Source organism: Acinonyx jubatus, chromosome B4, assembly GCF_027475565.1.
Source record: "Acinonyx jubatus isolate Ajub_Pintada_27869175 chromosome B4, VMU_Ajub_asm_v1.0, whole genome shotgun sequence".
Lineage (NCBI taxonomy): Eukaryota > Metazoa > Chordata > Mammalia > Carnivora > Felidae > Acinonyx > Acinonyx jubatus.
Genome location: NC_069387.1, coordinates 37,799,666 through 37,827,349, shown reverse-complemented (window position 1 = coordinate 37,827,349; position 27,684 = coordinate 37,799,666). Strand labels below are relative to the sequence as shown.

The following is a 27,684-nucleotide window of genomic DNA, read 5'->3' as shown; positions in this document are numbered from 1 at the left end:
TTTCTGTTAATTCCAAGAATTTACAAAGGATACTTGTAGGTAATGCTCATTACTCCAGTACTGGGCTATCATTAGAGCTTTCCAGAGGTCAAAAGGGGTTTCATTTTTTAAAAACAGTCCTGCTTGATTCTAGCAGCCTCAATGACTACAACCAAACAGTCATTATAAATGGTCATCACCACTTCATATCTCCAACACTTGTCAGGGGACAGAGTTCAGTGGGGAAACCAATGAATTTCTTGACAACACAGACTACCTGGATGTAGTCAGCATAACTTCATCGAAGTCTCAATGATCCGTATCAATTTCCAAACAATGCAAATCAGCAGATGATCCAAAAATTGCTTTTCTTCGACTCATTTTATATACTCAGATACACACAAATAGAATTTCTACCTGTCTAATGATTCTTGGTTTCAAAACATATTCAAATTAATGTGCTGTCCCACAGTACACAATAATGGTCAAAGATGATGGTCCAGAAAGCAGCCAGTTGTGTTGCTGGAGAAGCCAGTCACAGTCCTCTTCTTGCCAGAAACAATCCACTCTGTGGCTACTTCACCTGTGAAAGAACAAAAATCAATTATCACACCTAACACACCAGTCTGGGTCATGGATTGTTCAAGTTATTCCACAGAAAAAACTACATAAAGGTTAGGTGACATTTTAAAATCACACTGCAAGAGAAGAGTGACTTCAATTTCTTGGACTATCCAGCTATCCATTTAATTCAAATGCAACTGTGGCTTTCCAGAGGAAAGGGCTTCCCCTCTCCTGGGATGGAAATACTGTTTACAAAGCTAAGAGCTATTTCCTGTGGATATTGTTCTTCTCCTAGGCCCTCATGGAAGGGAGAAGAAGCCCAGTGACCTCAGAATAGTGACTTCAAGCCAAGTGTCCACTCCAGGCCAGGCACTGTGCTAAGTACCCTACTGAGTTCTCACACCATCCCCAGATGTTAGTTGCATTGTTACCCCTATTTTATAGATCAGGAAAGGACATCTCAGAAAGGTTAAAGAGCTTACTCAAGTCACAGCCCTGGTAAGGGATTGAACAATGCTCAGAGTCCATGTCTTCCTGACTCCACCAGTGGAAGGAGCACAGACCTCAGAGGCAAACATGCCTGGTTTTCAATCCAGCCATAAACTTCTTATCTGCAAATAAATAAATAAATAAATAAAGTGGACCTGGTAAAACCTACTTCAGGGTTGTTGTAGTGACTGACCCAGAATCAGGCTCATTGTAGACCTCAAAATATGGGCATGATGGTATACAGCATGTGGCCGGATGTTACCAACTTAACTCAGCAAAACTGCATCTGCTGCTATGTTACTCTCAGCCATAAGTACAAGAATAAAAAGTACACCCCACCTCCAGAGGCCAGAGTATCTGTCAACCTGGCAATGGCTCTAGACAGGGTAACTCCATCTAAATGGCAGCTATCAACCTGTATTCTTGCTGCAGTTCTTACTGTCACATCTGCTTAGTAACTGCCCTAAGTGGTGTCATTCTGGGTGGCATACCATATTTGCAGGTATAGGGGATGTTGATTTTTTTTTTAACTTCTGGAAAACTCAGCCACGGCAGTGGGCAAATCTGCCACATAACTATGTTAGGACTTAGTTAATGCATCCTGAGTGAATGTGGGATTAATCACAGGAAGGAAGGAAAGATCCGGCACTTTAGCAGGTGGATGGTGGATTAAGAAGGAAGAGAATGATATCAAAACAACTTTGTATATATGCTCTGACTCTCTTCCAGCCAGCAAAGATGGCCTTTTCTTTTTTTGAAAGAAAAATTATATATATATATATATATATATATATGTGTGTGTGTGTGTGTGTGTGTGTGTGTGTGTGTAATTTTTTTTTTCCTTTTGGTCCATAAACCCTGGGTCCATAAGGCCCTGGAAGGTTCAGGTTATGCCTTCTGGGAGGCTCTGAATAAATCATGCCTGCTTCCTTGTGCCTCATTTTTTCTCTAGTTAATACAAGATTGGGCTTCCTCCTTCTTCCTGCTGGTTGGGTAATGGAGTCCCTGACATTGTTTTTCTTGCTGCTCTTTCCCAGACTGAGTTTGGAACAAATTTTCTGGTCCTATAGAATCATGACCTAAATTTGGGTGGATAAGAAAGAGGGAAATTTGACCAGTGAGCTAGTGGACTTTTCTCTAACCAGGGCCAAGGGCTCCTTTCCCTGGTCGTGGTATCAGAGTTTATTTTTGTCTATTGGCATCTCAGGCAGGATTCAAATGATGTAAGAGGAACTCCAGTATAACCAAGCCACTCCAGCCCATCACACTAAATAACAATTACTCAAGCTTCCCATTCTTGACCTCTCTTTTTAATTTTTTAAATGTTTGTTTTTGAGAGAGAGAGAGACAGAGAGAGAGGGCGTGAACGCAAGCCATGGGAGGGGCAGAGAGAGAGGGAGACACAGAATCCGAAGCAGGCTCCAGGCTCAGCTGTCAGCACAGAGCCCAACACAGGGCTCGAACACACAGACGATGAGATAATGGCCTGAGCTGAAGTTGGACACTTAACCGACTGAGCCACCCAGGTGCTCCTCTTGGCCCCTCTTTTGACAGAGACTCTCCTTACCACCCTCTCCCTTTATGAAGATCCTCCCAAGAGTTTCTAGGAGACCGGTAGGACCACATCACATGTACTCACACTGAGTCTCTCCCCCCCCCTCCTCCTCCTCCTTCTCCTCCTCCTCTTCCTTCTTCATCTCTGGCTTCCCATAGCCAATGTCCAATGACTTTGAGGTTGCTTTTAGGAGCCTTGCCATTGCCCAAGTTGACAACGTCCCTCATGAGGATGCTGATAGCTGTACCAAGGCTGGTCTTCCAGCACTTTCAGCAAATTCCGGATGTCATGAGAAGCAAGAGCAGACCCGGTGATCCCCCAAGCTCATTCCTTGCACTCCAAATCCCTTCAAGGCTCTTAGAGAAGCAGCCCCTTCTACTTCTGGTACAAATTCTTCCATTGTTCTGCAAGGGCACAAAGCCCAGTGTCAGGGTGGAATGCCGATGACACACCATCCTTTCTGTTGCTCAGTTTCTTCCTCCCCTGTATTCCACACACAAGATAGTAGTACAAAATCCCCCATTCTTCAGCCATAAACAGAAGTGCCTATGATGGCCAACTCATGCAAATGAAGCCTTGGGGGAGGAGCAGGGACCTGGTTCCAACCAAGCCTGGATACCCACTACACAGAATGCAGTAGACTGAGCATCTTCTGATGGGAGATGGGTGTGGGCAGCACTGTCTTTTCCATTGGGCTGCCAAGCATTTGTTCATGCCTTGTCAAGGAAATTTCTCACCAGCGTGTCATTCTTATATATTTAGTTGGATGGGTAGATAGTAACATTTATGAAATGTCTACAACAGGGTGGACCCATTCTCACATCAGCCCCAACTTTGTCCTCCTATTTCAATGAATTCCAAACTCTCTCTACCCCAGCTTCCCCTCCATCATACCACCACACCGTTGGTTATTAACACTCTTGGGGAAACAGCCCTTGCAGTTTATTAGCTATCAGCTGTTGGTGGCCTTCCAGAGGTATTTACATTGCAAGAGGAGACTCTGGAAGTCTACCTCCAAGTTACAAAAGAATGAATCTCTAATGGTGGAAGGTCAAGCATCAGTGACAGACTGGTCAGAACGGGATTTGTGGAAGGTCATCCTGCCCTCTTTAAAATCATTACACTCATTTCATTCTTCCACCCGCCACTAAGTTGTGGCCTGGCCTACAGGCTGCAGAGAAAGCATGGAGTTCCTTGGTGGGGAAAGGGGGAGAGATAAAGCACTGAACTTGAATCAGGAGACAAATTCTAGCTCCAATTCTGTCACAAGTTGCTGAAGACCCTGGGTTGGGGAGGTGTCAAGATAGGGACCCCTGAGCAAAAGGAGAGGGTGACTATCCCTGCCCTCACAACTGTTTGTAGTTCTGGTTTCCATCTCTTCCTCTGTAATGTGAGGAGTCTGGACAAGCTGAATTTGTGGGTCACTTTCAACTCTTTCAGCCTATTATTATGAACCTTGTGGCTGGCATTCAGTGTAGAGATGCTGTTCCCAAGAAAAAGTATTTAGGAAAGCTTGTGTTTCAAGGGCTCAGGCACTTGGGCCCTAAGAATGAATACCCAACCCTACCTGTCTTCATAGTTGTTTTTCTTTAGAAAAAAAAAAGATAAGTTTTAAATATCACCTTGGGGAGTTCAAATGCTCATGGTCTCCTGATAGGAATCATTTGTTTAAAAAAATTATGTCCAAGCTAGACTTGCAGAGAAGTTCTGTCTATAGCTAGAAGTTTACGGGGAAACATGTGAGCCAGGGTTATCCAGGCACATGGAAGGGGCAGGCTGGTGAAATGCATCTGTAGACTGGGACTCCAGGCTCTGTGCAAGGCAGCCATAGGCAGCTGCCTGTTCCTCCACCACCTTCCCCATCACACTTCTTACCCTCTGCCCCTGCTATCAGTTTTCTCCGGTTCCATTCAGATGCTTTTAAGTGGCATATAGTGCCTGAAGCATGAATAAAAACATCTGAGGGTCTAACCTGACACTAATATAACATATAAAAACTCTCCACAGCATGTTCAAGAATCAAGAAATCTTTTCTTTTTTTCCCCTAGGCAAGGATGCCATGAGGTCATGTGCACTCAAAGCTCTTTGAGGGATGGGAAGAACTCTCAAGCTGGTCCTTTCCCCAAGTCCAGTGGGTCTTCAGGGGAGTGACTTAACCTTTCTTGGCAAACAGCAAGTGAAATGCAGGAAAGCCTTCCCAAGAGATGCTAAAGTAGCTGCTTCTTTAGGGGTTATTTTTTTCTCAGCAGAGAAGAGAGTTATCTGAAGAAAATAGTTTAAACTCAGTACTTGGGGCACCTAGGTGGCTCAGTCAGTTAAACATCTGACTCTTGATTTTGGCTCAGGTTATGATCTCATAGTTCATGAGTTTGAGCCCCGCATTGGGCTCTGTGCTGACAATGCAGGGCCTGCTTGAGATTCTCTCTCTCTCTCCCTCTCTCTGCCCCTCCCCTACTTGCTCTTGCTCTCTCTCATTCTCTCTCTCTCTCTCAAAATCAATAAATAAACTAAAATAATTTTAAAAATTCAGTACTACCTGGAGCCAGGGGACAGGACATGTGGCTTCAAGGGTCCCCTACTAAGTTGTACAACCTAGGATTATAATAAAAGGACTAAAAAATATTAGCCAGGTTCCTAGGGCTCTTCTGAAGACAGGTGATTGAGCGTGGCTGCTTCTCAGCCTCCCTCCAATCTTGAGAGTCAGGGAGAAACTGGACAAAGGCCATGTGAGTGGAGAGAGGATTAGGCTCCACAGAGGGCCAGGCCCAATCTCGAATGGGAGAAGCTGCCAGAGAAACACAAACTCACATCAGGAACATGAGCCCCGTTTGGTTTTCTCAAACGTAATTATACAAAGGATAGAAATTTGAGGGGGAAAATTACTTTAATAACATGAATTTTTAAAAACCTTCCAAATCCTCCTCTGTGGAGAAGGTCCAGACCACTTCCCAGTCAGAATCTGTTGTGCCTTGGCTTGAATTCTGCTGACCCGTGAGACAGCCCCATATGCCCCTCTCATGCCCACAAGGAGGCTTCCTGAAGCAGCACTTTGTGGATTCACCTGGACTTCTGGTACCTACAGCCTCCTACAGTTATTTTTCCTTTTCCTTCCCAAGGTTGTAAGGCCCCTTTCCTAACTGGTCTTCCCCCTCCATCCAGGAGAGCTGGCAGTTTCCCAAACTGCCAGGTCACTGGGCAGAGTTCCCAGAGGCCCAGGCCATGCTTCCCTCTACTCAGTTGGGCATACACCTGATGTTCTGAGTGATTTAAGCCTGACATTGTACTGCTTCCAATCAAACAAAGTCACAGAGATGTGTTTACTGCAGTCTAGAGCATCAATCGGGGAGAGAATTAGTTTCCCCACCCTCATCCTTCTGAACACTTAATGGGATGGCTTTGAGAAGTAAGAGACAGAAAACATTTAATGGGATGAAGGCAACCCCTAGCCATAGGTCTTCAGGCTTCAGAGACAAAAGCAAGGACTTGGATCAGGATTGAGAGGAGATTGCCAACATGTCCTGCCCATTCCACACTTTAATACAGTGAACCTACACAGGCAGCGCAGCTCATACCTTCTGGATGGGGAGTTGTTTCTATTTAGCCAATTGTCTGTGGAGAGAACAAATACATTCCCTCTTCCTCAACCAGATGCAAACTAATTGAAACTGCCCTGCTCTAAGACAGAAGTATGTGACATTAGCAAAAAGTAGGTCCTTGACTCCCATTCCCATCCCACTTCTTTTGTTCTATTTTTCATGACCTCTAGTGATTTTTTTATATTAAATAAATTCATTGTCAAATTGGTTTCCATACAACACCCAGTGCTCATCCCAACAGGTGCCCTCCTCAATGCCCATCACCTACTTTCCCCTCTCCCCCACCCCCCATCAACCCTCAGTTTGTTCTCAGTATTTAAGAGTCTCTTATGGTTTGCCTCCCTCCCTCTCTGTAACTACCCCCCCCCCCGGCCCCTCCATGGTTCTCTGTTAAGTTTCTCAGGATCCACATATGAGTGAAAACATATGGTATCTGTCTTTCTCTGCCTGACTTATTTCACTTAGAATAATACCTTCCAGTTCCATCCACATTACTACAAATGGCCAGATTTCATTCTTTCTCATTGCCAAGTAGTATTCCATTGTATATATAAACCACATCTTCTTTATCCATTCGTCAGTTGGTGGACATTTAGGCTCTTTCCATAATTTAGCTATTGTTGAGAGTGCTGTTATAAACATTGGGGTACAAGTTCCCCTATGCATCAGTACTTCTGTATCCCTTGGGTAAATTCCTAGCTGTGCTATTGCTGAGTCATAGAGTAGATCTATTTTTATTTTTTTGAGGAAACTCCACACTGTTTTCCAGAGTGGCTGCACCAGCTTGCATTCCCACCAACAGTGCAAGAGGGTTCCCATTTCTCCACATCCTCTCCAGCATCTATAGTCTCCTGATTTGTTCATTTTAGCCACTCTGACCGGGATAACATGGTATCTCAGTGCGGTTTTGATTTTTATTTCCCTGATGAGGAGTGACGTTGAGCATCTTTTCATATGTCTGTTGGCCATCTGGATGTCTTCTTTAGAAAAAATGTCTATTCATGTCTTCTGGCCATTTCTTCACTGGATTATTTGTTTTTGGGGGTGTGGAGTTTGGTGAGTTCTTTATAGTTCTTTAAAGGGCTAGTTCTTTGGATACTAGCCCTTTATCCAACATGTCATTTGCAAATATCTTTTCCCATTCTGTCTGTTGCCTTTTAGTTTTGTTGATTGTTTCCTTTGCAGTGCAGAAGCTTTTTATCTTGATGGGGTCCCAATAGTTCATTTTTGCTTTTAATTCCCTTGCCTTTGGAGATGTGTCGAGTATGAAATTGCTGTGGCTGAGGTCAAAGAGGTTTTTTTCCTGCTTTCTCCTCTAAGGTTTTGATGGTTTCCTGTCTCACATTCGGGTCCTTCATCCATTTTGAGTTTACTTTTGTGAATGGTGTACGAAAGTTGACCTCTAGTGATTTTTATAGAGGGAGCCAGCAAATGATAAACTATTTGAATCTGTTATGTCAGAGATGATTCTTTTTCATATACACAATCAAATCATAATTTTCCTGAGTATACAATTCCAGTTCAATATCTTCCCCACCCTCCCCAGTTGTGTGCGTACAATTCCACTGCATTTTTGCTTCTAGCATTTCTAGTGAGAAGTCTGCCATTGCTATCATTCCATTTTAGATTTCATTTCAGATTTTTTTTTTCCTCTCTGGAAGAAGAGGTGCTTGAACTCATGATCTCAAGATCAAAAGTCACACACTTTCCTGACTGAGCCAGCCAGGCACCCCACCCACTATTTTCTAAATAGTTTTCCTTTAGCCTTATTATTGTGATGTATCTAGTTACAGGTATTTTCTCATTCATCGTCTTTGAATCTTCAGACTTTTATGTTATACTGATTATTTTATACCTCCTGGTAAATTTTACTGTATTGTTTCTTTTCTGTTTTCTTCATTCCACTCATCCTATCCTTCTGAAACTTCTTATAGACAGATATTAAAATATCTGAATATGTTCTCCAAATCTCAACTTTTCTTTCCATATTTTTATCTCATGATCTTTTAGGCCACATAAGAGAATTCCTCAGTTTTATCTTCCAGTTCACTAATTTACTCTTCAGTTATGTCCACTCTGATGATCCTGCCCATTTGTTGGTTTTTAAATTTTGTTATGAACATTTTTAGTTTCCAAAGTCTTTGATTTTTTTTTTTACCAATCCAATATCATTACTTATTCCAATATCTCTAGAAAAGTCTCATTTTTCTTGGACTACTAACATTTCCTTGGGTGTGAACTTTTTTTAATTGCAGTCAGCACCTCTTTTTCATATTATTGTTTTTCTACACATTTTTGGTGAATCCTACATACACGCCCATTTTTGTGTAAAATCCATGTTAAATCCAGAAAATCCATGTTAGCTTGGTCAGAGGCAAAGAATAGGATGTACTATGGGGCAGGTTTTACTTCAACTTTTCCAACATAAGTGAGGGAAGATGCTTGCTGTTGGTATAGTGAGCCAGTAGGGAGTACAAAAGTAGAAATCCTTCTCCTGGGTTATGCTGGCCATCTGGAGCACTAGTTTGCCTCTCTGACCAAAACATCCAAGTGATCTCTATTACTCACTGCTTACCCTGAGGGAGTCAAATGTAGAGGTGTGGAGGGAATCATCTTCCTGGTAACCCCAACTACTTGCCTTGTTATTTACTACAGGCTTCTTTCTGCCCCATATTTGCTATTTTGAGACCAAGACCCCATTTTTTAGGAATCCTACAGCAGCATTTGGAGATGTGGCTTCCTTCATCAGATCTTGACTACTTTCCATTCTTCAGGGATTCCTCAGTTTCTGATCTACCAAGGATACCCTTTCTTGTTTTCTAGCACTGGGTGTATTTTTAAAATATGTATCATTTCGGGGCACCTGGGTGGCTCAGTTGGTTAAGTGTCCAACTTCAGCTCAGGTCATGATCTCACAGCTCTGAGTTCAAGTCCCACATTGGGCTCTGTGCTGACAGCTCAGAGCCTAGAGCCTGCTTCAGATTCTGTGTCTCCCTGTCTGTCTCTCTGCCCCTCCCCCACTCACTGTCTTCTCTGTCTCTCTCTCAAAAATAAACATTAAAAAAATTAAAAATATATGTCAGTTCTATGGAAATATTTGTCATTGCATATGGGAATTTGGGATGGAAGGGTGAGATTGTCAATTTTTATTAATCCCTCATCTTAAACAAAAAACACATCATATGTTCTCAATAAAGGGTTATTGGTTGAGTGGATTCTCATGCTTCACTATAAGTTTTATTTGAAAATTTTCTACCTTTGAAAAATTATTGATTGAGTAAGCAACTGCTTTCAGCATGCCCCTCCCCTCATTTTAAGTGGGTGCAGAATTTGGCATCAGATGGTAGGATCTTATTTAGGGCCTAAAGGCATGGCTTTTCTTGCCTTTTCTTATTATTCCACATTTTCCAAGGATTGGTAAATTGAAAAAAGACCCTAATGTTTTTCATTAATAACAGATGCCCACATGAACTAATTAACACCCATTGGTGGCTCCTGATGTTGAGTGCAACTTTGTAATCTTTAGGGAGTATTAGTAAAATTTGGATTCTAGAGAAGAGGATGGTCCTTGGATAGCTCAAGAAGGAGATAAAACTAGTCTTCTTCTCCTCTACCATTGAAGTACATGTAGAAGCTCAGGGATACTGTACCATTTTATGTCATCTGAGTGAAAGCCATGGTACAAGTTTCTGTCCTGCAATTCATGCTCACAATCCAGGAGACACAGTCAGCAAATGAGACATGGCTTCCTACAGAATGCAGAAGGGCCCAAGCCAAGGATCTGTAGAATAAATCTCTGCATAGGCTGGCAAGGTAAGTGACATGCCATCACATATAAGCTCATGAACAGTTATAATATATCATAAAGATTCTGATTCCATTGGAGAGTTCAGTCTACCCCTTCTGAATAATGTAGCCACTTCCCTACAACTCACCAAAGCCCTGTCATGTCCTCAAGGTCTCACTAAGTTTTATTTCCATGAAAACTTTCCTGTGGCCTCCCAGCCCAGAGGGAATCTTTTTTTTTCTTTAAACATTCACAGCATTATGGACAGTGTCACTGACTTTGACATCTCATCTTAATAGAGTTTTGTCCTACTTTTAGCCAAAAGTTACATCCAACAACTGTGATTATGCAGAACACAGGTTAAGGGAAGGAAAAAACTCTCAGAAAAGTAAGGAGAATAGTTATCACATTGTCCATGCAACACTCCAACCACCAAACCAGTTGAATATAAAGATAAGCTTGCTCGTTAAACAAAAATAATTCTCTCATTTCTCCAGTCAGTCCTCAATTCTAATGGTTACAGCCAGTTAGAAGCTAAACAGCTAGAAGTTGACAAGAAATAACTGCCATTGGTTTGCAAGAAAGAAGCACCAACAACTAGAAAACTTTGGGGGACATTTAAGGAAAGGTCAAGTTAGAAAGAGATGAAATTGTGTTCTGTGAATTCTATTTTATAAAGCAGAAGATATGACCCTTTTAAACACCTCCATCAAAAGTATTTGAATAAAATGTTTCAGAACTTAAAAGCTATAAGAATATCTGCTGCAAGAAAATCCAGGTACAAGGGGCACCCCATGTCCCAAGTGGAATGAAGAAAACTCAAACAACTTCCCCCTTCTGTGCTGCAGATGCTTAGCCATTTCTTGGCCGTGTCTCTTGACTTCTCAATTGTAAGATCCAATAGGGCAGGGTAACACCTTCTGTTCATTTCCCTCTCAATGACTGAATACACAGAAGATGCTTATGCATGCTAGTTGAATGAATGAATGAATGAATTCATGCATGCATGCCTGTATCTAAAAAACTGATCCCTTCCTCTAACTTTTATTTTTAGGCCCAATGCCTTTCATTATTCTGGAGAAAGATTAGGAAGTGGGTTTTTAAAAATAATTTTTGAACAACTAGGAAGCCTTGTAAATAAACCACTGCAGCCGCACAGTGCTCACCACCCCCTTTCCTTTAGCTTTCTCTTCACTTCCAGCGCTACTATAAGGAAAATTGGTTCTCCTATAATCAGTCACACTCTAGGCTGATGCTACTAATATAAATTCTTAAGGAAAAAAAGACACTACAGAATGTTGATTCCCTTGAAAATCTTGCCTGATTTCTCCAAGGCTGGAGCCTTGTGGGCCCAGCCCCTGAGGATCCCTCTTCCCTCCACCATCTGCCAAATGGACAGACTTGAAGCCTAGTCCCTATGGAGCTGCATGCTAGGATACTTGCATCCAGAACCCACAAACAGCCCCAGATGCTTTGTCAGGCAGAAAATGGAAAAAATAGGAGTCTGCTATTAGTGCTCCAGGGAAGTCATCCCTCAATTGGCTATTCTGATTGACCCAGCTGTGTAAGTCTCTGCCGAGAAGGCTTTTGGCAGGGGCCCATTCAATTTCCCTCACTTCATGACTTCTCTGCACAGCACTGAGCAAAACTCCTGTCCTGAGAGAGAGATGGGGGAGGCAGAGAGAGAATATATGTGTACTAATGAGGGGCCTCAAGCACCTGTGGACCTTCTATATAAATTCAGACCAACTCATAGATACTTCCTGGTTCATTGTTTATAAACCTGCCAATAGCAAAACCTAATCCAAGTGGAGAATCAGACTTCAAAGGAATGGTCTACCCTCAGGTAGTCCAGCTGCTTTAGTCCTCCATTGCCCCACAGTCCCTCATATCTCTCACTCCACACAGCTGAAAGTCTTCCTTTTAGAAGCCTCTGGAAAAGCCGCTTCAACCTCTCTCATTCACAAACACCCTGACTCCTAGCAAGAAGTGTTGATGTCTGCCTAACCTACACAGTTCTCACTTGCAGCTGAAGCTCCTTTTAAGGTGCTTGGCTCCCGGTAGGGCCAGAAAATATTTGAGTCTCAGCTCTAGTGTTGTGTTGGTAGAGAAAATAAAGGAATTTTTATTAAAGTCAGTCTTAAGACCAAGTACCCAAATGAGGACTTCCTTCTATAAAATTTCTTAGATTCTTAGTAAACAAAACACATTCGTCCTAACCCAAACCAAACCGCATTTCTTAGCAAATTATCAGAAAGCCAACTTTAAAAGCTCTGACATGGAAAAAGGCATCTAAAAAAAGAATCTAAGGTACATCAGTCTTTGACCCCTCGTCCTCCACGTACATCATACACTTACGGGATGTGGAAGAGAGTGAGCATAACAAACAAGAGTGTTCTGGGGACACCGGGCCCTCCTGGGAGAGGGGGAGCTCAGTAGCTGCCTGCACCTTCCCCTCCCCAGGAATCAGTAACCCAGCACCCCACTGGGTAGGGTGGTGAGAGAGGAAAGCTTGTCCCACCAGTATGGCTAGAAGGAATAATAATGCCCCCCAGCTCTTGCAAGACAACAGATAGGGTAGGGGGACGGGGGTGTCTGAAGATTGCTTGCAATCTATCTCCACTTCTATTAGAGATCAAAAGTAATGAATACCCCAGTAATTTCTAACAACTCAGGAGATGGTAGGACTCTACCACGCTAAGGGCTGCCAAGCAAGATCAACCCAGATCGTCAGGCAGAAGAAACCCCCAAGGATCCTTTTAGCTAAAAACAGGCAGGTTCACTCATGAACTGATGGGAAGTGACATTCTGAAATGCCTGGAAACTGATTTTGAAACAAAAGCTAAAACCAGTTTCATGGCAAAGGTCCTTGCTTGACAGTCCCTGGGGGCAAATGTCCACAATTCTCCCAGCTAACCAGAAGAGGAAACCGTGTGTTTCCTCCAGGACTTTGCACCTCCGCTCTCAAATTTCCCTTATCCCCCACCACCAATGCCATCTTTCATGACCACTGCTGCTGCAGTACCTCAGAGACAGCCCAGGACCCTCCATGGCCACTAAATTTGATTTGCACAAAGTAAGATGAAGACCCAGTTTACTCATCACTACATTTCCCTTCTCTCAGAAGCCAGGCAGTCAGCAATATGTGATGAAAGTCACCAATAGGTTAATTCTATAGGCACCCTCTGTGGGGACCCTGCCCTCAGGGAGCTTACAATCTGATGGGCTGACAGCACCTGCTCCCAAGAGGAACAGAAAAATAAACAAGAATGAACATGTTATAAGCAAATCAATAATGAGAGTAAGAGCTTGAATACCACCTGGATAGAGTTCCATGTTTAAGTTTGTTCATTCAGCAAATGTTTACTAACAGCCTGGTGTGCCTGAGGTACTACGTAAGTACCAGGGATATAAAGATAAGTAAGACATGATCCCTACCCTGGAGGAGACGCCTTGCAAAGGGAGGAGTGCTTGAGAAGGTAATTGTAAGACAATGAAGGGTAGTCCTTGACAGGAGCTTGAAATGACTGCTTTGGAAACATCTAGGCCCAGCAGCTAGTCTTGGTGTGCTCAGGAGAATCTTCCGGCAAGGAACCCTAACGATTATGACGAGTTATTCAAGCAAAGAGAGGAAAGTGCTGAGGCAGGCACAGGGCTACAGACAGTGTAAGCTGGGTGAAGAGGTGAGAAGGAAGTGCAGCATCTTCCAGGGAGGACAGCAGCTCAGGGGCACAGGATCAGAGGGCATTGTGTGTAAAGCTGACAGGCAAGAGGCAGAGAGGGGGAATAAATGTGCTGCATGCCTATAATGAGCAAGGAATTTTCTAGAGTTGAAAAGACAAGTATACATTACTTCATTTTATCCTCACAGCATCCTCTGAGGTAGGCACATTACCATCACTATACACATAAGAACGTGGAGGCTCATAGAGGTTAAGTAACTTACTCAAAGTCACATAGCCAAAATACTGCCAGTATTTGAACACAAGTCTACCCGAGTTATCCTGAGTCTATCCAAGTCTGAATACTAGTCATGCTCATATTACCACAAGATGTGAAGGGCCTTGGACACCCCGCTAAGGAGTTTGGACTTTATCCTGAAGGCATCGGGGAAGCCCTGAAGAATTTCAGGCAGGGGGATGCCATGAACAGATTCGCATTTTTAGAAGTTCATTCTGGCAGCTCTGTGGAGAATGAATGGGAGAGTGTCTGCACACCAAGACAGAAGGAGCAGACAGAGAGGCTGCTCATAAATCCCAGCAAGAGACTATGGGGGTCTGGAGGACGGTTGTGGCAGTAGAGATGAAGAAGATGAGCTCCACGTGGAGTAAGAAGGTAGAATCAGCTAAACTTGGTGATGGAGTGGGAAAGGGTAGAAAGGAGAATGAACCATCAAAAATAAGCAGGTGGAGCAGAGGAAACACCCACTGGGATTGGTCAGAGCTGGGTCTCACATAATGGTTAATTTGGCCAGTTGGGTGATTGGAGATAATATTTATCATGATAGGGAGCAAAGGAGAAGAGCAGGTTGGAGGGGTGAGGGAAGGAATCCTGTTTGGGGAGAGCAAGAGGAGATGCCCCTCGAGGTGGTGACTGCCCCATCTGGTCCTCAGGAAGGACTCCTGGCTGGGCTTCCATCCAGTGGGTGGTCATCAGCATCACAATCACATTTGAACTCTTGAAGAGAATCTGCCCACCCAAGGAGAAGGTGATGATTGAGAGCTGCAGAGAGTAGGCATAGAACTCTGCAAAACCCTAATCTCTAGGTTGGATGAACAGAAGGAGAGGATCTCAGGAAGAAGAGTGAAAAAGACCAGCTAGAGGAAAGAAGGAAACCCAGGAAGAGCTAAGGCAGGAGAGCATCTCTGGGGTGGAGCTATCAATGGCATTCCACTGCAGAAGCTTGAGTCTGGGAGGCCCGATAAGCAGTGTCCATTAGGCTTACAATCCGGAGGTCAGCAGTGATTCCAGCTGAAGGAGTTGCATGCAGCAATCATGGAAGCATGGTCTGTGAAAGCAGATCATGAGGGTCGAAAAGTGAATGGGAAGGGGAAGCCTTAGAGACAATAAATGCAGACAACACTTTCAAGAACACTGACTGTAAAAAGAAACAGCAACGGGGGGCGGGGGGCCGTGGTTTCATAGGGACCCAGGGTTGGGTGAAGGCTTCATCTTTTTTATTAAAAGAGCCAGGAGCACATTTAAATGCTAATGGGAGAGAGATTAGGAAAAGCCTAGGGCTGTGAGAGGAGCATCCAAGGAAGAAGCTCACTGAGGGTCCAGAGAAAGGATGGAACTCAATGCTGTGGGCAAGTATTAGCTTTACTCCAAAGAGCTGGTTATCATTGTTATGGGAGGAGAAGCTACCAGGAAGAGTGGGCCAGAGGGGCCAGAGAGTGGGATCTTCCCTCATAATGAAACTTCATTTTGACCTTGAAGGTACAAGGTGAGGTTGCTGGGAGTTGGGGTGGGTACAGATGAGTTAGTAGGAAAGAAACCTAGAGTGACAGGTAGAGGCTTGTGACAGCTTTTGTGGGCCTGCACATGAAGCTGGCCGGGGTCCAGGGAAGGGCTCTGGGCAGGCAGTGGCACCAGGGGCTAAGTGCAGATCAGAAATCCTGTGCCGGCCTAAATGCAGGAGGCTGTGTGACCTTTGGCAGCTGTGCTCTGCCTCAGCTAGGAGCAAAGTAGGCATCCAGCTGGACAGAGTCAAGGTCAGCTCCTCCTTAGCGGCTGACAGGAGCAGACAATGAGGCCAAGGAATGGAAGCAGCACAGGCGTGGTTGGCACAATGTGTCACAGAGAAGCAAGTGATGGCATGAGGGGACTTCTTGGGGGTCTTGAGAGGAAATGGAAAGGCTAAGTCCTGGATGCAGTGAGGCCTCGAGGTCACAAGGCCGACAACCACAAGGACCAGAGCTGGGATGGAAGAGATCGCAGCATATCAGCATTAAGAGGTAGAGCAGTTCTGGGTAATGAAGATGAAGAGGGTGATTTTGACTGGAGTAACGGACATTGGCAATTGCAATAGCCTTGTCTCCACCAGAACATAAACACGCAACAGTCACATTCAGCAAGGCGTCACTGCTGGAGCTGTTCTGGAAACCTAGTGCCTTTCCTGCCTAGAACCTCCCTTTCCCACGACCTCTGTGTGCATTACATCTAGAAGAGCCTGAAAGGCAATGAGCTGGCACATGTTGGGACTCCAAGAGCTGCTGCATCTTTGACATGGGTGAGAGGTAGACACGAAGGAGAGGCTTCCTGGCCTCCTGTGGTCAGAGGCCACCCTCCCAGCACAGCATTCTCTGCCTCCCACCTCAGGGCCTCCTGTTCTTGGCTCCAGATGCCTCATGGCTCTTGGGCTTTTGCCCCCAACCTGCCCCACAGACTTGTTCTCTGACTAAGCCTTCATTTACCCCGTGAAGATTTTGGCACCACTGGTGGCGTTCCCCTCATATTAGATCCTGATGTTCTCCAGCTGTTTTCCAAAGGCTGGCTTCTGGACACAATCCTCACCTGCTGTATTTGTAGCCTAACGCTGTTGGAACTGGTACCTGAGTCCCAGCACGGCAGCCTTGCTAACCCCCCGGGAGGTGAAGGCGAGACAAGCAGCTGGCATGTGGATTTGCCCGTTGATTTCCCAATGGGCCTGTGAACCTGTGTCCACATGTGGCAAATGGCCTGCTCGTACCCTCCAGGCCCTTTGAGCTGGCCCTAATACTCCCAGCTCTTGGACACTAGAGCATCCAGTGTCAGACCCTGTGCTAGGAAGTATATAGTCACTTGGACTTTCCAAAGAACTTTGACGTGAGCATTATCCTAACCTTACAGTTGAGGAAAGGGAGGCTCAGAGAAGTTAAGTAACCTGTCCCATTGTGTCACAGCTTGCCAAGTGGCAAAGCCAGGATTCAGAGCCAGGCCTTTGTTCTACCAAAGCCCCGACTTCAACCTTCTCTGAGTCAACCTCCCCTTGAAGGGCTGATGTCAAATTCATGTTTTCATTTACACCCATTCATTTATCAAACATTTGAGCACTTACTAAGCTCCAAATACTACCTTAGGATTTAGAAACGATAGGTTTAGCATATAAAAGGCAAAGGTTCAGGGCACCTGGGTGGCTCAGTCAGTTAAGCATCTGACTTTGGCTTAGGTCATGATCTCATGGTTTGTGGGTTCGAGCCCTTCATCAGGCTCTGTGTTAACAGCTCAGAGCCTGGAGCCTGCTTCAGATGCTTTGTCTCCCTCTCTCTCCCCTTCTCCTCTCACATTCTGTCTTTCAAAATTGAATAAACATTAAAAAAATAAGTAAAAGGCAAATGTTTGGATGAGCTAAGGTGTCAATAACCAGGGGCACAGTGAAGTCCATTTCTTAGGGCAACCTGCAGACCACCTCCTGTAGCCAGAAAGAGCTCTGCAAACCTTTCCAGTCACTCTTTCCTATTCCCGTTTACAGAACCAAAAACAAAGGAAGAGAGTAGGAATGAGGCAGTACCTTCCAAGCCTACCACTCTCTGCAACCTGATGGGGAGATCTGACTTGGAAAAACAGTGCTGTGGATATTGGTGTCTCTCCCACACACACCTAGAGGCCTTTGGAATCTTTTCAAAGCACCCGCCCTCCCAAGTGCTTCATAGTCTTTATTGCTGGGACAAAAGTTCAGACAGGCCAAGTCTTCAGAGACCTGCTACTCCCCCATTCAAACCCTCACCCCCTCCACCCACCAACCCCCCCACTCCATGTGCGCGCACACACACACACACACACACACACGCCCTACCACCGACAGTCTCCTTCGACACAGGAGAAAACGCATAATGTTACCCCAGCTATTGCTTATGGGACCAGGGACAGGCATCAGACTTAAGGGCAGCCTGTTTATTGGCCAGTGGCCCAGGAGGTGGCCTAGCATGAAAGTGGCTACTAACATGGGCCTAATTGAATTCTCTAGAGAAGTTTGAAGGTGAGAGAAAAGGCAGCAGGGTGTGTGACTAGACGCTAAAAGACACAGAGAGAAGCCACAAGAAGCAGAAGCCATGAAGAAGCAGAAACCACATGCTGTAGGCACAGAGCATCAGAGTCAGTAGAAGCAGAGACAGAGGAGTGGAGAGCCAAGTACCAGGATGGAGGGATTTTACCTCGTTGTAGAGAGTATGAGATAATCAGACCCCTGGAGCTGCCTGAGGTCCAGAATCCTGTTCTGAGCTCCTAGAAGCCAATCTGTCCTCAGTGTTTATGGAATCCTAAGGCTTTGCGGCCTCCCAATTTCCAGAAATATCCTTACAATAAATCCCCATTAATGAAAGTAACCTGAGAGGGTCTCTGTGCCCCCTGAGAGAGTCTGACTAATAGGCAGGCTCTTTAAACCTATACGGATTCACGGGAATGGATGGGGGAGGGCTGGGAGCATGGGTGAGTCACCACACAGAGACTCTTGGTGTTTTTTTTTTTGTCACTCCAACCTGCCCTTCTCATTCCTGCCAAAAGCACAGCTGACTGCCCAGCCCAGATTTGGCTCTCTATCCAGTCTTGAACAGCGCAATTGCCAAAACACTCCCCAGGTACTACCATCACTGCCACTTGCTTTTCCATGAAGAAACCTTTGTTCCATCTGACTCCCTCACACACAAGCAACTTGGTTCTAGTCTCCCATTACTCAAGACATGGGTCACCAACCCCTGGACTCCACTAAGTGTGGTCCCAATGGAAAGCCACTAATTTACAGCAGGGCATCTTCCCTTTAAATGTATCTTTTCTAGTAGCAGGTTTGAACTCAGGCCTTTAAAAACTCCTAAATGCTTGCTTTCAAGAGCAGGCGCCATGTCCCAAAGCCTGTGGCAAATTGGAAGCTTGGGGTCCTTGAAGGAGCCTGAGAATGGAAATAGCAATTTAGAGCTAAGAAGCTCATCCAAATTCACCAGGTTCACGTTTAGCTGAAGGAGGGCTTCCGTTCTCCTCTCCCTCTGCCCCTGAGGCTCCCTCTTAAACCACCTGTGGACACAGCTGTCCACCAAAAGCAGTGGCTTGTAATGGTGCATAGTTCCTACAATCTGAAACCATTCTGAGATGGGTGCTCACTTCACACCCCATTTCCTCTACCTAGAAAACTATAGTGGGTACTTCTACACTGGCAATGGTTTCCCGGCCATACAATGGAGGCAGGGCTTACATGTATCTCCCACACACTGAGAAGAGAGAACAAACCACAGAGAGCCACTGAAAGAGGACAGATTTCTCTCCTCAGTGGCGCCCCGCCCTGACCACAGCCCTCTGCCATGAGCCCTCTTTCCCTCCACCGTAGCTTGCTTAGTGCTGCCCTTGGCCCCCTGAGTAAGAGGCACATCAAATATTTTGGGAAAATCACAAAAGTTAGTATAATTGGTGCAGTCGCCATGACATCCCAGATGCCCAGGAGACTGGATGATTTGAAACACTCTAACTGACCCGCTCTCTGGGGTTATTGAGATATGTGGGCATGTTTGCCTTTCCGTAGATACAGTGGCATCTCATTCTCTGGTTTCTATGGGAGATGAGCCATTCCACATGCATTATCTTTCTAGCTAACTGAAATTTGACACCAGAGGTTTTAAGATTTCTTTAAAAGGTTGGCAAACTGAATTTTTTTTCCAAATTACATGTGATCCACTCCTCTGCCTTTTTAAACTAAGAGTTTTGAAGATAATGTGACCTTTTCATGGTGACTTGCTTGGGAGTCATTAGTATGAATGCCCACTGTTGCCCTGAGAGGTGCTCTGTCCAGAGTTCAGAGACCTAGGTCCTCTTTATATCCTTCAGCACCTTGGCCAGCAGGGGTGTCTGGACGCATGTGTGGGATCACATGGAAGAGAACCCAGAGGTTATGAATCAAGACGTGGGCAGAGTTTGCAGCTCTTGATGGCCCTGCTTTGGGAGTGAACTTCTCCTTAGTGCCTTGCCATATCTTCACCCTCTTTCTTTTTTAACATTTTTGAGATATAGCTGACATATCATAAAATTTACCCTTTTAAAGTGGTTTTAGTAAATTCACAAAGCTGTGCAACCATCATCTCTAATTCCAAACATTTCTTCACCCCCAAAAGGGAATCCCATACCCATCAATTGTCACAGTCCCCCCTTCCCCACCCCCTGGCAAGCACTAATCTACCTTCTGTCTCTCTGGATTTGCCCATTCTGGAAACTTCCCTAGAAATGGAATCATACACTCTGTGGTCCTTGGCATCTGGATTCTTTCATTTAGCATAATGTCTTCAAGGCCCATCCATGTGCCAGGACTTGCTACTCTCCTTGCTCCTGCTTCTGAGCATTCCCTTCGCCTTCTCCCTTCTGTGAGCATGATAACACAGCTCGTTAGGATATGTGCAAAACAGAATAAATAGAAAAACTGTAAGTATTTGCGCACTTTCATTTCAGGTGCTTAGAAGTTGTCGCTTGCTTGCTTTCAATTTCCCAGTGATGTTCTCAATGGCCAAGGTTTCTGGATTAGTACCTCCCAGATAAGAAAAGGGTCAAGAATCATTCACTTCATTCTCATTGTGTTTCACATTTTTACAAATCCTTTTATACCTCTTTTCCATTTTGAGTCTCTCAGCAGTACTGAAGAATTAGTTCATACAAGAAAGAGAAAAGTGGCCCGCAACATTTAAGAATGGGCCTGATATTCACAACTAGGCTTCAATTTGTTAGGAGTTAGCCATGGTGTTCTGTTGGACATAATAATCGCACAGAGCACGAACATCAGACACAGTCTCACTCTGACTCCAAGAGAGACAAAAAACAAGACTACTTCATAATCATGTCTAAGGCCAGATGAAAAATCAGGCTGCTGTGCAAATCACAGAATATCAAGCACCTGGACAATACAAGTGACTACTGCTTCTTTACCAACCACAACTTGAGCCTGGCTCCATTCTTCTCATCTTCCAGATAAGAACTAAGATATACAATCATAGCATTACACCTGGTTACTGACAATAGCCAACTCAGAGAAAGGCCTCACTTTCCTAAACACTCCTGAAAATCACCAGACACAAGCCAAAACCCCATAAGTGTTTTCTAACATTCTCTTAATTGGTGTGCATTCTTCCTTCTTGCGACATCAATGAACTCAACTTTGTTCAATCAGAGGTACATTCTTGGCGGTTTTTAACTGAGAATATTGGCAGAAATGAAGTTTCTACTGAGACACAGCAGAAACACTCATTTCCTCAAACCAAGTGACCCCTGCCTCTTTTATGGTATTCACATCTGAAACCTCTTGACTCTCTGCCTGTTTGGGAAATTATGCAGACCCTAGCAAGGCGGTAAGCTCAGAATTCCAGTGTTTCCTTGAGGCTTTTCTACTTTGAGCTTATTTTGTTTTCCTAGAAATTTGATGCTGAGGGACTTCTTTATTATCTAGTCATCTTTGGACTGTTCCCTGGTGAAATTGTTGAGTAGCCTTCTAACAGCTGCTCCAGTGTCTGTCTGTCTAATGTCTTAAGTGTTGTTTGTCTTTAGGTGGAGAAGTTGATAGGAAGAGCAGAGATGAGGGCCAAGAAGTCCATCCTTGAGCTGGTCTCCATGGCAGAGGAATTCAGGAGATCTCTTTGGATTAGAACCCTTTGGGACAGGCTTTACCTGAGGTCACCATTTCAAAAAGGCTTCTTCCCCAATTGGGTCATTGTGTTCTTCCAAGAAACTGCTCTCATTAATGTCTCTTCTGCCTAGAAGCTAGAGGACTTTTGGCTGGCCCCTGATTGGTGATAATCAGCTTTTGGCCTTTGACAAAGCTCCAAGACACAAAGTCTCCTTACAGTCTATTCCACTTTTCTTGGGGTCTTCTTTGTCTAAAATGGCACTTTTCTGGGCCAAACACCCACTGCTTTATTATTCTTGAACATGTTAAGGCATCTCCTTATTTCTCTAACACAATATAAGAGAAAATTTGGAATTGCAGTGGCTACTTGAGGGAATTTTGACATGAACCAGATGGTACAGATATAGTACAAAAAGTGAAGAAACCCTCACGAAGATCTTGTCATGTCTAAAAGAGAGATCATTTTGTTTAATATAAGAGACACAGGCTTTCTCCTTTGTTTCCATACTTCAGGGATTATTAAGTGCTGGCTTTTTATCATACAGTTTGATAAAATGTCAAGGGCCCAAGCTATTGTCTAAAACACTATAATGTCACTCTCTTTCAAGTGTATATGTCAAAACCCATTTTTCTACAGCTAACCTTTTTACCTTTCCTTGCAGAAAGAATCTCATTAGCCTTGTAGTGATAATTTCATACTTATTGGAAGCTAGCTCCCTCTGATTTTGTTTCTGTCCTTCTATATTCCCACCCTTTGGAAATTATAAAGATAGCTGATCAAAAGCATTATTCAGTTGTGTGTGTGTGTGTGTTTATGTGTGTGTTCTAGCACTGTCTAGAATCCAGATAAACAGTCAAAAATGTCTACATAGGAAGTTGTTCAATTGTGTCCCTTTTTGTCAACACTAGAAAGCATATTTAGATAATAGTCTGTCTCTTACTCTCTCTCTGTCTCTCTCTTTACCACATTTGTGAGATAATAAGAGAAGGTTTTAGCTCCAAGATAGAGAGTCCTGGGCTTGATTCACAGTTCTTAAAAAAATTTACCATATACAAATATGTCAGTATGATGTTTTGCTTTGAACATCAAAGTTCAAGTTCAAGTTCATACTTCCCATACTTCCCAAGTTTCTACATTGGTTTTATGATGTAGATAAGTTATGCTGTTTCCATAACTTATTTAAAAATAAAAATATATACACATACATATAAAATTATATTCAACTAAAAAGAAACAGGATAATGGTTCATTTGGGAGGTGTTTATGTAAAAGACATTGAGGTTCTGCCTCATCTGCTTCCTACTGTATTTTGACTCCTCTCCTTTCTTTGATCCCTTACAATCCACCTGTTTTTGACTCTCTGAGGTCTTCTGCCACTTCAGAAGAAATGAAACTCTTGTGGTTTTCTCCAACCTTAGCTACTGCTCTGAATTTAACTGATTTTTTACAAATTTAACTCCTTTTTAAACATTTAAGGTGTTTAAATGTTTAACACGTAAGGTGTTCCCTTTTGGGGGAAAAGGGATTCCCTTTTGGGGGTGAAGAAATGTTTGGAATTAGAGATGATGGTTGGACAGCTTTGTGAATTTACTTCTACCTAAGGTAGAAGAATATTTATTCTTCTACGTGTATCTTCTGGTTCTTAAGTTTCTCTTACATAATCCAGACTTGATTCTATAAAAAACTGAACCTTACTCCACTTCAAGAAGATGCTTGTGCTGAGGTTATTACAATCATATCGGCAAAACTTAGCCCATTGAAAATGGAAACTACTATCAGGGCTCTTTTAGCTACAAGAGTCAATCTGTTCTTGCTTTGCAGGAACTATTTGAATCCACTCAAGGAATCTGCCCAAATTGAGGGACAAATACCTGGCTCACTACTGTTATGCTAAATGATGCTTATTCTCCCACTCCCAGTCTTTGACCCTCTAGGGGATTACTTCTCACATGGACATTGGGTTTACACCCACCTGAAAAACACTAACTTAACCGATGTATCCAGGATAGCTGTTAGAGATTTTCAGATGCTTCAAATCACTACCCTCCCATTGAATCACGTTCCCCTGAGAAGTATACTCAGAAACCTCCAAAAAAGGCAAGCACAGAGTACAACATGCATACTCTGAGAGCTGCAGTTCCCCCAGCAGGATATTCATACAGCAGAGAAAGATAGTCCAAACTTGTCTCTGGCCATAAACAGACACCATAAATGAAGCAGATTCTCCTCTAGAAATCCAGCAGATCAGTGTAAACTTCATTAGCCAGAGTTGATCATTGTGTGGATAATCATATAGCCCTAAAGTTTGTCTCAGGTAGTCAAAGAGAAATTTATATTGCAGTAAAAATGTCTTGCTATCCCATTGTCAATACTATAGGAAAACCAGGGCAGTATGTGACTAAGTAAAAGAAAAAGCCACCTGGCTCTCTAAAACAGACCCAGATGGATTTTAAGTACATGTTTTCATTGTCTGAGTTTTATAATCTGGGCTCTTTGACTTTAAGACCTGTCACAAGGAACAACTCAGCCTTTTGTTTGTAATGATTGCCTGTGTGCCAGTTAACTGATATATTATGCCCAGGGTCTTTGGTGCTACTGTGCAGGAATTATCAAGTCACAGGAGCCAGCAATTCACCTTGCAACAAAAGAAAGAGGAGAAGACCAACCCTTAGTCCAACTACACACTACACTCTCTGGACACCCTCTTGACCCTAATCAGTATAAATTCAGCAAAGAGCAAAATCTGGATGTCAAAGATAAATGTCCTATAGCTTGAGTCTGTCTCCATTGCCAAAAGGAAGAATCTTTGGCTGGAGGTCATTGATGCATTAATCTTTTTTTTTTTTTTTTTTTTACCAAAGGAAACAGAGGCTCATGGAGGTTAAGTGACTTGCCCAAGTTCACACCGCTAACCTATAGCAAGGGCATAACTTGAACTCTGGTTGTTAAGACCTGGCCAGGAATCTGAGTACATCCTATTGAGTTGCCTCCCTCAGTACCAATGAGAGAGACGGAAAACTGGGGGATCATCAGACTTGCCAGGCCGGAGCTACCAGCAGCTTTCCTTAGTCCCACAGAATGTCAGAGCTCAAGGAACTTTAGATACCATCCAGTCTAACTTCTCCAGAGAAGAAAAGTGACTTGTTCAAGGTCACACAGCAAATTAGTGGCAATATCCAGACGTTATCCAAGATCACCAGAGCTTGGTGCACTGAAACACCTTTCCATTCATCAGTGGCAGGTGCATTCATCCTTCCTGGTTGCTGGAGGATGTTATGTTCTGCTTCAGTGCCCTTCCTCCTAGAAAAAAATATCTCCAGACTGAGGTGGCAACTTCCTCTCTTTCAGCCATGTGGAATTTCTCTTATAATTTTAATTGAAACAAGGTCATCTACATTTCTTAAGTGACTGAGTCTATCTTGAAAGAATTCAACTCTCCTGTGTACGTGTGCACTGTTCTTCATGCCAAATGGAGAATGAGAAGCAGTGCATATACCCTTAACAGGAGGGCAAGCTACAAATGCTGCCCCTTTGGAAACTTCTCAAGGCATCTTTCAACCCACCCATGCAATTATCTTCTAAGTTCATTCTCAGAATGGAGATTCCAAATTTCAGGATCTATTTATATCCACATGACAGTGCTACTTCCCAGCCAAAAAAACAAACTTTGGTAAGTCCCTATGTCTTCAAAATAAAGTCACAAATCCTTAACCCATTATCCTAGGCCACCCGCTGTCTAGTTTAGCTCTACCTCTAGAGCTCACGCCCACTATTTCCTCTGCAGACACTTAGTCTCCCCTTCAGCAGATCAGATATACTACAAAGAACTGCTCCTCTTTCTGAATCCCAAATCTGTTCTCTCTCTCAGCAAATCAAATACACATACCAGCGTAAACGTCTTTTCTTCCCTAAAGGTAGGGTCCCTAGTTTATTTTTGTCCTCCTTACTCAGCAGAGAGAGCCTCGCATATATCTTAATATTGAGTAAGTGAATGAGTTATGCTTGAAAAAATTATACTTATCCTCCCCCTCTGTGCCTGGGAAGGATCAACTACTACTGAAAACAGATAATGTCTTTAGGTTTTCTCAACAGAATATAAACATAAAGCTCAAATGAGAAAGCAAGCTGAAGGGAGTGTGACATTGCTTTATTGGTAGGATCTTTTCTCTCTGAAAGTACACTGAAGAATAAGAAACACATTACACCAGGGGTTGAGATGGTATCTACTATCTTTGTGGTTTGTGTGCACTTTTAAACCAGGATTCATGGCTGGGGAAACAAAAGAACCTCTCTGCCTGTATAATTTTGTTCCTTTCCTTTATTGCTTTAAATAGGCAAGATGTGGTTTGCATTCCTTCCACCACTAATGTTGTTTGCTTTCTGTTCCTGAACAAAAATAACTTGCCGTTCATATTGCTCTCAGAGGTTGTTAAAGATCCCCTCCCCCTTATGCATTCCACTCATTTGTAACCAAGGTCTTGAGTGTTGCTAACAGAGGCTCCCTCGGCCCCATATCTTCTGTGATAAAGCAGCAAGTGGTGGGTCTAATTCTATTAAATACTGGATAATATCAGTATCCTTTAACCTTACTAGGAGAGTCCTGAAGCTGGAAGGATTATGTTGTATATACAGTTGCTCTAGGCAAGGATGTGTCCCAACATCCCAGGAGTATAAATATCGTCACCATCACCACTGTAAGGTGATGACAGCTTTTTACAGTTTACATATCTTTTTCCTGGTTATTCTTCCTCCTAATCATTAAAAGCATCTTGCAAGATAGGTGTTACTCTCTAGAGCACAGCCAAAAATGCTAAGTGGCCTGCTCTGGAGCACACAGCTTGGCACGGCCAACATTTAAAAAGGCAATGCCTTTTCCTCTAAGCTGCAGCAAACCTCCACTAGAGTTTTATGAAAGTCTAGCTTCTTGGAAATATGTAGAAAAAGCAACTATAACCTTCCTTGATATTCTAACCTAGCTAACAACCTTTTCAGTCTAGAGAAATTCCTCTAAAAGTCCAAGACAAGAACACGTGCTGCATACCTGCACTTGTAAACATTCACCCCTCAACCATCACCTTCACTCTGAAGCCAGAAACTAGAAATTCTCAGAGTAGCATTTCAGTCATTAAGGCTCACTTTCAGGGCAAGTCAGGATTTGGGTTCATGTTTCCCTCCTCCCAGATTTCTCTGATTTTACAAAAATCACACCCTGAATCTTAGGGCCATCTGCTAATTCCACTCTTTCTATATGCACTCCAGGGATTTCTACCACTCACCACCTCCAGTAAGGAGGGTGATCCCTCAACGTGTGTGGCAGTTAATGCTTGCCATGCCTCTTCCATCTGCCTGCAGTTATGTCACAAGATCTCAGAAAAGGACTAGCCAGGTCTAACAAAGACATTTCTGTGACTTCACAAACTGGCTTCTATCCATTCAACCCAAAATTAAAGTGCTTTTTGATACTGGTTACAGTCAGGGGGCTGCTGGCCCTCCTCACCACTTTCATTCCTTTGCATACCCTCAACCTGGCTTCCCTCTACCCCTGCCAGCAGCTTTTCTGAGGAGTAATCATGACACTTGTCCTGAACCACATAAGGAGATTCCTAATGAGAATAAATGAATGACCCAACTTGTCTCTCTGTCTGAAACTTGGCCTGCACGTGAGGGACTTCCTGCTTTAAGAGAGGAGAGAGACTATCTCAGAATAAAGAGGAAATCGTGTCCACTAAGGAAGCAGTTCTCTCCAGCGAGGTCAGGGCAGGGCTGTTGGCAGCTTCCGTTAATTCCGTTGGGGCAGGCAAGTGGTGATTGGCAGTTAGTTCTGAGGTTGAGCTGAGGATGCTGGGATGGATTTTTAAGTGCACAGTTGGCCCTTATGTCATGAGCCTAGCTTTAGTGCACAAGGAAATGGAATAGCAGGGAGAAGGGATATTCGCAAATAAGGCCAAAACCTCTTGTTAGTCTTTGGCTTCCATATCCTTCCCCAAAACTTTAGCTCAGGTGCTAAGCAGCCCAACATCTCCCCCGTTCCTTCATGGAAGAGGTTCCTGCTGGCAAACCAGTAGCTGAAATGTTGGCAAGATAGAGGGTTGTAAAATTTACCCTAGATAATCTACAAAAAGCTTTGTTGGAGTTAGGTTA

At 43.7% G+C, this 27,684-nt stretch overlaps 1 long non-coding RNA gene across 5 annotated transcripts; it reads right to left on the bottom strand.

The window, feature by feature from the left end:
• Positions 1 to 27,290, bottom strand: LOC106965385 (uncharacterized). Of its 5 annotated transcripts, XR_008300063.1 has the most exons (4): positions 6,657 to 9,207; positions 6,160 to 6,262; positions 1,026 to 1,154; positions 1 to 562 (listed from the first exon to the last, which is right to left on the bottom strand). It is a non-coding gene; the product is annotated as an uncharacterized LOC106965385 (long non-coding RNA). The 5 variants fall into 5 exon arrangements; XR_008300065.1 differs by lacking the exons at positions 6,160 to 6,262; positions 6,657 to 9,207 and adding an exon at positions 24,650 to 27,290; XR_001428616.3 differs by lacking the exons at positions 6,160 to 6,262; positions 6,657 to 9,207 and adding an exon at positions 18,106 to 19,655.
• Between the last annotated feature and the right edge of the window lie 394 nt (positions 27,291 to 27,684).